Source organism: Aphidius gifuensis, linkage group LG4 (genome assembly GCF_014905175.1).
Source record: "Aphidius gifuensis isolate YNYX2018 linkage group LG4, ASM1490517v1, whole genome shotgun sequence".
NCBI classification, from domain to species: Eukaryota; Metazoa; Arthropoda; class Insecta; order Hymenoptera; family Braconidae; genus Aphidius; species Aphidius gifuensis.
Window position 1 is genome coordinate 7,636,130 of NC_057791.1, and position 11,857 is coordinate 7,647,986.

Below are 11,857 nucleotides of genomic sequence, written 5' to 3' on the forward strand. Positions count from 1 at the left end.
AATTTTTGAAATTATTTGACACGTAGATTTTGAAAAAAGTTGTTTCAAAAATTTCAAAAAATTACTGACTTGAAAAAAAATTTTTGAATTTCGAAAAAAAAAAAGTTGAGTGCAGTAGATAATATTAAAATACACTTACAGCTAAATTTTTGAAATTATTTGACACGTAGTTTTTGAAAAAAGTTGTTTCAAAAATTTCAAAAAATCACTGACTTGAAAAAAAATTTTCGAATTTTGAAAAAAAAAAAGTTGAGTGCAGTAGATAATATTGAAATACACTTACAGCTAAATTTTTGAAATTATTTGACACGTAGATTTTGAAAAAAGTTGTTTCAAAAATTTCAAAAAATTACTGACTTGAAAAAAAATTTTTGAATTTCGAAAAAAAAAAAGTTGAGTGCAGTAGATAATATTAAAATACACTTACAGCTAAATTTTTGAAATTATTTGACACGTAGTTTTTGAAAAAAGTTGTTTCAAAAATTTCAAAAAATCACTGACTTGAAAAAAAATTTTCGAATTTTGAAAAAAAAAAAGTTGGGTGCAGTAGGTAATATTGAAATACACTTACAGCTGAATTTTTGAAATTATTTGACACGTAGATTTTGAAAAAAGTTGTTTCAAAAATTTCAAAAAATTACTGACTTGAAAAAAAATTTCTGAATTTCGAAAAAAAAAAAGTTGAGTGCAGTAGATAATATTGAAATACACTTACAGCTAAATTTTTGAAATTATTTGACACGTAGATTTTGAAAAAAGTTGTTTCAAAAATTTCAAAAAATTACTGACTTGAAAAAAAATTTTCGAATTTTGAAAAAAAAAAAGTTGGGTGCAGTAGATAATATTAAAATACACTTACAGCTAAATTTTTGAAATTATTTGACACGTAGATTTTGAAAAAAGTTGTTTCGAAAATTTCAAAAAATTATCGACTTAAAAAAAATTTTTGAATTTCGAAAAAAAAAAAGTTGAGTGCAGTAGATAATATTAAAATACACTTACAGCTAAATTTTTGAAATTATTTGACACGTAGATTTTGAAAAAAGTTGTTTCGAAATTTTTTTCAAAATTATCGACTTAAAAAAAAAATTTTCGAATTTTGAAAAAAAAAGAGTTGAGTGCAGTAGGTAATATTGAAATACACTTACAGCTAAATTTTTGAAATTATTTGACACGTAGTTTTTGAAAAAAGTTGTTTCGAAAATTTTCACGGCGGTAAGGCAGAATCGGGTTTCATGTCGCCTTAAAAAAAATAATAAAAAAATAATTATAAAAACACGATTTTTCAATCGATTCTTCATGAATCGAGTACTTTTTGTGGCGATATATATCGGCTACCCGATTCTTACGAATTCGATTCTCGAAGATCGATTCCTTTCCTAAGAATCAAAGAACCCTATTATAGTATGAATGATGATATCAATGTGATATTTATAATAATAATATCGATCATATTGCGATAATATCCAAACTATAAATATTATAGTTAAACTATAAATATTATCAATATTATATCGTTATTGATATTATTATTATTATTAAAACCATTGATATTATTAAAATTATTATCAATATTATTATTATTCATATAATTATCGTTATTATTATAATTATTCATACTATGAATATATATAAATGATAATAATAACAACAATAATTTCAATAATATTATCAATTATTAACAATATTGTTGATATTAATAACAATATCTATAATAATAATATTTGAAATATAAATACTAATAATTACTAATATTTATATTTGAATATTATTAACAGTACTATTATTATTTTTATTATTATTATTAATATTATATATCGATATTAATAATATTAATATCAATGATTTTATTATTATCGATGATATATTATCGAAATTATTATTGTTATTATTATGCATACCATGAATTAATATATATTAATAATATTATTAATAACAATTATTTCAATAATATTATAAAAAATAAAAATGACAATAATAATTTTAATAACATTATAAATTAGGAATAGGAATTAGGAATGACTATAGTCATAAAATAAATGATATTAATTATATTAATAATAACATTTATAATAATAATATTTGAAATATGAATACTAATAATTATTAATATTTCTACTTGAATATTAATGTCAGTATTGATCTTATCATTATCAATATTATATCGATATTATTATTATTATTAATATGATTCATACCATTGATATTATTACTAATATTATATTGATATTATTAATATCGATGATATTATTGAAATTATTGTTGTTATTTTTATTTATACTATCGTTATAGATATCAATAATATTATTATAAATAATAATATCAATTCAATAATAGTAATAATATCATTGGTATTCATTATATCCATAATAATAATATCGATATTAGTAATGAAATAATATATATAATAATAATATCAATAACATAAATATACTAATAATAATTTTCAATTGAGTATATGTATTCATTTATAATTTTTTGATTCATTATTTTCATAAGCGCTGCGAACCGATCAGCTACACTATTGGCAAAGCACACACACATTCATTCAAAGAATATCTCTTTTCTCGCTCGTAGCCACTCACTCACTCACTCTTATTAGTTATATGGGCAAATGCTTGCTCGGTCCGAGCGTTCGCTTGCGCCGAGCGGTCGCTTGCTCCGAGCGTTACATGGCAGACACACTGATTTTTTTTTCACTACCCTGTGAAAAGAAGTTTCACTTCAAAAAAACAAAACGAACTATTTGATGTTAAAAAAATTTAATGTCAAATATTGATCGATTTTTTCAACATCTTTTTTATAAGCGAATTAACCACAAACACATGATGGTGCATCATCGCCGCCACTACCACCACCATGTTTTTGTTCTATTATGATTGCTGCTGTTTATATATGATCAATATTGTATTTGATTTAAAATATTATTGAAACTACCAGTACAAGTCTCATGAAAATTACCAGACATTGTATAGGATCTAGCCGTATTTTAAATTTTACTGATTTAAGATTACCAGTACATTTATCAGATGCTTTTGATAATATTTCACCGTCATTAATTGTCTCTTGAAATCCTATACAATCTAAAATACGATCTTTACTATCTTTACGTTCATGTAGTACCAAATTTTATCCACATTTTATTTATTGTTGTTTGGTATTGTGATTATGATGTTGCTGTCGTATTAAGTCAAGCACTTAAATAACCACTATCTTGTGTATTAATTGTTTATTTAACAGATTTATTTTACATACTCATTATTTGTTTAAAAATATTATTATAACCACCATTACAAGTCTCATCAAAATTATCAGACATTGGTATAGCACCTCGTCGTATTTTAATTTTTACTGATTTAGGATTACCAGTACATTTATCAGATGCTTTTGATAATATTTCACCGTCATTAATTGTCTCTTGAAATCCTATACAATCTGAAATACCATCTTTACTATCTTTACGTTTACGTGGTACCATATTTCATCCACATATTATTTATTGTTGTTTGGTATTGTGATTATGATGTTGCTGGTGTATTATGTCAAGCACTGAAATAACTATGATCTTGTGTATTATTTGTTTATTTAACAGATTAATTTTAAATACTCATTATTTAATTAAAAATAACATAATAAAATATATATTGTATATAATAAAAGTTTTATCCTTAATATTCACCCTTGTCTCTTGAATCTTTCATGGAACTAAAATTTTGAATCAAATTTTAAACAAATTTTTTCGTATCGTTATCAAGGGAATAAATAAATAAAACAAGATAAAAAATAGGTTAAAATTACTTACCTTCACACCGTTACTTTCGTTGCATCCATCTTTTGTTTTTTTTTTCTACTGCCCATTCTAAAGAAGTTTCATTTCAAAAAATTATGTCAATCATTAAAGAATTTCAAAACAATATTGCTCTTTACGGATAATTAATATCAAAGTTCATTGTGTTCTATAATTTCAACGAAGTTCATCGTTTCAATCATATTGATCTTAATACAGAGTTCGCAAAGACAGTTCGTAAGGTATTTAAAAAAGATCTCAGAAAATTCTTCATCAATGCAATTTATGTTAAAACTCTAGAGTCTGCAAGAACTCGTAAATCAATAAAACTTCTAAAAAAAATAATGGTAAAGGTGGAGCAAGATTTTATATTTTAAAGCCAAATTTTCTATTTTGGAAATGTCAAAAACATATATGTATGATTTTTATTGAAATTTTATAAAACCAAAATATGGAGTATTTATATGGTGATACTGATTCTGCTGTTTACCACATATTCATTAAATTTATTTTATAAATATATTTATTTATTAATTTATATACCTAATAAATTTGATTCATCTGATTATCTAAAAAATAATCAAAAATCCTTTATAAAACAGGACAAGACACTTTCAGTTAACTTCACGTGGCAACGTTTATTCGTGATTCTATTGGCTGACGCTGACGACACATCCATTTTCATTAGTTCTCTCACACACACATACACGTTATACGTTCGATACATTCAATAAATCGATAATCGATATTTTTGGGTTCATTTAAGTACTAACAATTAAGTTCACTTAGTCCAATATATATCGTGTAATTAATAATATATAATTTATTATATATTAATATAATGGATAAAATATTATTTTCAATTTGACGTATAATTAATTTAAAATAAATGTTTAAAAATGTTTTATCTGAACATAAAATAATAAAAATTAAGTTAATTATTGATCTGCGCTACCATGTGTCGGTATACCACTGGCTCTATCTGTTGGGCAATCATCCATACGCTTTGTCGCTTTTGCGTGCGTATATCGGTGAAACGGTTTTCTTTGGTTGACATCAGCAAGCACAGCAAGTTCACAAAAAAAAAAATGAGACGAAAATTTTCAGAAAAAAAAAAAAAAAATAGAATATTTTGTATTTAATTACTTTTAAAATCATAATTAAAATAGTTTCTTATTAACAATTTTAATTATCACAATGACTGACATAGTATTTACATCGGATAAAGAGGTAGAGGCATTTCAGCTAGAAAATAAGTCCATGTAAGTTATTATTAAATATATTATGCTTTATCTATATATTAATTATGTATCTATCTATCATTCAACTAAATCGATTCATTCATTAATTTAATTAATAATTAAATAAATTATTATTTAATTATTAATCTTGAATAAGCTGCTGATCAGGTTTAATTGTCAACCTAACCTCCTTAACTTTTTTTTCTTCCCGAATCGTCTCATTTAATTATTAATTACATTTTTATTTTTTTCTTTCGTGTGTATTTACACTTATTGAATTTAATATTTTAAATCATTTTTAGTACAAATTTTTTTCCATGTTGCCTGAATTTTGTCCATTGTCAGCTAATGCATCTATCAATTTATAATTCGAAATAATATTAATTCTTACTCTAATATATGCATTATTTAAATTTTTAATAATCTTTTTCTCTTTTTTGAACTTTTATCGAAAAAGTTATTGTTGGTGAGATTTTTCACATGTGAAAAACCTAACCTAATTTTCAGATTTAATTAAAGTTCAAGTTAATGAAATAAGTTGTTATTATTATTATATTAATTTTTTTCCAGTGATATAATTGGTTATGTCGAGTGTATTGAAGGATTAAAAACATTAAAAACGGCTCAAGGTCATGTTCTCAAGTTTGTTGTCCACAACGCCTCAAAATCTCGGATTAGAGTGTTAGTATGGGGTACAGCACTTGCCACTCACTACGAAGAATCCATCAAAATAAATTCGGTAAATTCTTTTGTCTTAATCAAGTATTTTTCATTCATACAACTCATGCTCACTGGAGGTTGTTATATTTCATTTATGTTATATTGAGATTGTTGAAATTACTGCAAGTAATTTAAAGACTGCGAATACTCATTTTCGTTTGCCTAACGATAAAACATCAACTCTTGAATTTAATGTTCAATCACACAGTCTGCTTACTGTTCATGGACAATATGACGTATCAGACCATCGTGTTGTAAATGAAACATATCAGTTAATTCAACTGGATGATGTAATGCTGTTCAATGGCAATATAGGTACGACATAAAATTTTTTTTTTCACTAATGTATCAAAAACAACTTAACTTGACTAACTTCTATTATTTTTTATACATATTTAGAAATTGACTGCTTCATTAAAAACGAATTCGTTAATGTTAAAACACTATCATCAAATTTTGGTCGAGGTGTTGTTGTTGATGGGCATTACAGGTTTACTGTACAAATTGTAAAGTTTGAGTCAAACCCCCTATTATCTAAAGGAACTCACGTTAAAATTCGTGGAGTTATGAACAAACAAGGTAATGATATGAATTTATTGACTTTTTTTTGTTGTGTACAACTTGATTGTAAATAAACATTTAATATATTAATTTTTTTTATATGCAGTTGGAGGATATTTAAAAGTAATGAGTATGGATCACATTACCATTGTTAATAATACAATCATGAGCCAGGTGGATTTAAGGAAATCGATTCACTCAGTTTTGTTAGTTCGCACAAAACGTAAATCTGATGATAATCTTTCACAAGTATCCAAAAAAACAAAAATAGTTCCTCAAGCCAATGCTGCTGGTGAAATAATGTCAAATGATGCAAAACACAAAACACCATTGAATCACAAAAAAGTTACACTAATTGACAAATCAGTAGTAACTGAAAAACTTGGATTACTTCAGAAATAAAAGGAGGATAATATCGTGAAAATAAAAATATTAAAATCATCACCAAAGGATCGTCGAGCAGCTATGTTAAATATTGCTCATTCAAATGCATCTGGGTCATCAAATGACTTTAGCAGTGATGATGATGATTGTATTTGTGACAAACGATATGATGTTGATAAACCAAGTCATGATAATGATAATAATAAAAAAAGTCACGATGATGATTATGATAAACTTGATTATGATAAAACAAGTCATGATGATTCTGATAAAACAAGCCATGATGATGATGATAAATCCAGTCATGATGATGGAAGTGATTATGGTAATGATAAATCCAGTCATGATGATGGAAGTGATTCTGATGATCGTGGCAAACATGAGTCAAGTTTTAACAATGTGAAGACGAAATAACTATTGCTGTGAGTATCCATCGAGGCAGAAGATGCAAAGTTATAAATTAACATATGCTATAATTTTTTATTTGTTTTTTCAGGTGTCAATAATACCAAAGAAGCTTGTGATGGTGAAGAAAACCAAGTTATTGTTTTAATTATTTTATGGTAAAATTTGTGTGATCAAGTTATAACTTGATATGTTTCACATCCAATTAAGATGGAAACAAAAAGTATTAATAATTAGGTTTGGTACAAAAATCAATAATTGAGTTTTCTTCTGTTTTGTACACTTTGAATTTTTTGCAAAGTGTTTGTCGTAACTAACGAAATAATTATCGGCTATTTCATTTATATTTTTTTCTTTTATTTGCTCTGTTTTATTCACTTGAAATATATGGACATGGAATAAGTTGAAGTACGTGGCTCTGATTAGTCTTATTAATTATTTGCTTTCGCAAATAGTTCTAATAATGACAGTAAAAAAAAAAACTATTTTTTTGTCGCTCATTGCATCTAATTATCGCTATTATAAATATTTTAAATATTTTATTATTATTAACTGCTGAATCGTAGGTAATCACAGTTACACAAAACATGAAAATATGATTAGCTTGACTGCAGGACGTAATAATGATAATAATCAATTATAGATATCATACATTGGATTATTATTTATTAGTCTTCAGCCAAACAATATCTTTATCAATATTTAATGCTTTTATGTAACTGTTATTCACTATGGTGAACGAGTTAATGATAGTTTAATTTTAAATTATTTATACTGCGACATCATCAGTTCATAACTTTGATTCATATAATACAACTCAATTATTATTTTTTATATGCATAATTTTATTCGTTATTTTCATGCAATATCAAATGATAATTGTTATTCGTTGAAGCGTTAAAATAATAATTGATTGAATGTTCGCTGTGATATTTAGCGTTAAAGAAATAGTTTATTGTAATGACAAGAGCAGTGCACTGCTATCAAGTATTATGATTTTTTATTTGAATCAAGTAATAGCTTATATATAAATAAACTGTTGACAAGCTAGGATTCTTTAAGTTGAAACTAAAATGTTATTTATGATTAAGATTGTAAATGAACATATTGATAAAAAAAATATCAAATGAATTGAATCAAGAATTATATAATTTTTAATAAAGAATTCTTTATAAATCCTGTTGTTTTTTTTTTTATTGTCAAATTGTTTTTATTCAATTTTTTTTTCGTTATTTTGGTATTTAATTCGGTTTTTTTTTTATGTAAATTTGTTTTCATTCAATATTTAATAAGACGTTGACATGGTAAAACTGACACTTTGCCTTAAGAACGAAAGAATCAAGCAGCTGATTGATTTATTATTTTTTTATATTAATATCTACTTACTCTTAACTCTTCGATAATTGACATGATCTCATTATCATGATTCGGATTACCAGCTGTTCTATCAATAATCGTAATCGATCAGCAAGTTCATTTGGATCTACCCGGTAGATACAATTGACTCTAGAGAGATTTTTTTTAACAGACATAACCGTTGGTATCCAGTACCATGATTCTTCTTATTATTATAAGGTGCAATAAAATCAATACATTTTCTTGATGCTGGATTTTTTATTGGCATATTAGATCTATGGTATTGATGATGTGCGTTTGTATTATTGATAATATCATACCATAACTTTTTTTTATCGATATCAGTTATATTATTGGTGACTTTATAAATAATAATTCCATTGATCCTGGTGTTATTTTGTAAGATGTATGAAATATATTTAATTCATTAGCATTAAAGTATATTTTTGCATTGCCAATTTTATAATCTGACTTAACTTTTTTTATACCATAATCTCTATCGCACTGTATACTATTGATTTTTTTTATAAAATCAGATTTTAATTCTCCTCCAACGAATGTTTCTTCATTTTAAGCAGCACTATCATGCTTTCATATTCACCTTCTTGTTCATGAAGTTATTCTCATGAAGTTATTTTCTCTTATTATTTTCAGAAGTACTGTAATTGTTCTCATAAGTTGAATTATTTTTATTATTATTTGTATTTTCTCGATCTAGAAATAATTGATTATCAATTCATGATTTTTTATTGGTCGTTGCTGATAGTAATTGTGCAGCTAATTTGTTGAGCGGTGTAACTACAGGTTTAAGATATTCGTTCGCAGCTTTTGATATATTTTCTCTTCCTGATTTTATTAAATGATATTTTTCACGAATAACATCTTGTACTTTTTCAATTTCACTAAAAATTTTGTTTCATCAACTAGTTTTAACTCACAAAGGGGCATGTTGATATTTTAAGATTTTACAACTAACTAAGAAAATTAAACAGCAAGAGGTGACCCTTGAATTAATCCTTTGGACGCAGCCTGTAAAAATCACGATATTGCGTATTCGAAGAATTGTAACGATATCAAGGCAAGAAACGCAGCTGATGATATTTTGCCCCTGGAGCAGCTAAACGTATTATTTCCAAAGACGCAAGTTTAAGTAAGAGAGCAGCAGTTACATTCGTTACTGGAGCAATGAAAATAAAATTTGGTATGGGTTGTGTTACTGAAAAACGGAAATGTACGAAAAAAAACCATTATCTCCGCTGAAAAATAAAAAAATAAAAAAGAAGACTGGAGGAAAAGTAATAGAAAATAAAAAACGCACGGTTAAAAAAAAGAAAATCAAGAAAAAGGAAATATCATTTCCAAAAACCGTACAAGCAGCAAAACAAGCAATGAAGGGATCAAATTATTTATCTATTGCAATAAATCAGCATAAAAAAGGCGAGAGCATTCACACAAATGGTGGCAAGAAAGCTATTACTGTGCCTAGAGTGCAAGTTGCTAAACATATCGGTGGTGCTAGAGCACTTTTAATTCCGATTCTTTTCAGCATCAGGTAGATTAGTCCAGTGTTGTCAAAGCTATCAATGCCGTAAAGTCAAGTTCTTTAGAACAATAAATTGAAAATAAGCGACATAATGAAATAATGGAATAAATTGCCATAGAAAATTAATTGCCTCATTTAACATCTCATAAAACCGTATGGGACTCTTTCTGTCTCCAAAGAACTTGAATTGATGATACCACAAAGAGCTTTAACTGACGGTGATTTATTGAAATTTGCTAAACAATCAAAAATTGCTAATTTTTGAGGAGTTTTTATGTGAAATGATATACCAAAAGATGGACCATGGGCACGAGAGTGCGGAATCATTAATTTAGATGATTGAAGAAATCCTGGAACACATTGGGTAGCAAAAAACTCAATAAAAATTCAGCAATATACTTTGACAGTTTTGGCAACTTGCAACCACGTATACCACCAAAGTATAAAAAGTTTCTTGCTTCTTGCAATATTGTCATAATCCAAGAACATTTATGTTATGATTTTAGGAGTATCCTTCTTGGATTATGATAAAAAAAATTAACGTGAAAGAAACAAACATTTTATAAGATAAAACAAAAAAAAAAATAATAATTCAATTTTTTATAGAAAGGTTGTTTTATTTACGTTAATTTTAACATAGATATTTCAAATTCACTCTCTTCGTACGTTTTATTATAACGAACCTTGGCTGCCATAACAATTAACATTTGAATCAACACATTTATAGGATATTTGTTGTTTGTTGGAGCACATTCAGGTACACATGGCTCATTAATTACCATCTGAAAATAAATTGATGAAATATATGTAGGCATATTATTTCGAGATAGATTTTCTATATATTCAATGTATGTTTCACGTTTAATTAAGGCTTCAGTTTTATATTCAATTTTACAATTTTTTTTTTCAATCGAGTAATATAGGTATATATTTGACGATTAAAATTTCAGTAGTCATATAATAGTGACAACAACAAGTCTCTCGACTGGTTGTTGATTGGTGAAAATATCAATTTATATATATATATATATATTTAAATATCCAACAAGTATCGATCGACTACTAGTCGAGTGTTCAAACTTTATTGAATTGGAAATAAAAAATTTAGGCTAAAGAATTTCAATTATCATATACTTCTAATTTTTATATTTATTATATAAATAGCCAACTATCGGTCGACTACCAGTCGAGTGTTGAATTAGAAAAAAAAAATTTAGGTTATAAAGTTTTGAATTTTTTTCTTCATTTGATATACTATTAATTATTATCGATCAACTAACAGTCGACTATGTATACCAAACTTCTATCGGTCGAGTGTTTCAACTTTATTTAATTAGAAAAGAAAAGTTTAGATCAAAAATATTTAATAATAAAAATTCTATTAATTTTTATCTATATTATATTGGATACCCAACATTTTTAGATTGAAAAAAAACCAAGTATGAATCTCAAATACTCGACTGGTAGTATATTTATATTTATGCCAATCGGTCGACCAGCAGTCGAAAATTTATAATATTATCTTACTGAAAAATCCCGTGGCAGTAGAACGCTGAGGAGTGGGAGACATGCTCACGTCATTGCTCACCCAGACATCACTGAGAAAGGTTCGCGGGAATTAGCAGTGCCGATGATAAGATAGAATTTCATTTTTACCGTGAAAAAATGTATTACCGCTTGCGGCGCTGCCATCCTAAACACATGCAACTAACGTATCTCTATGTGTCACGAAAATCTCAACAAATTTTTATATGTCATCTGTTATTTTACCCGTGTTCATTCAACAATAGTGATAAAAATACTTCTATTGACCAAAAACCATTGGACATTAGAAAAGGCAAAGAGATTATTAATTATACA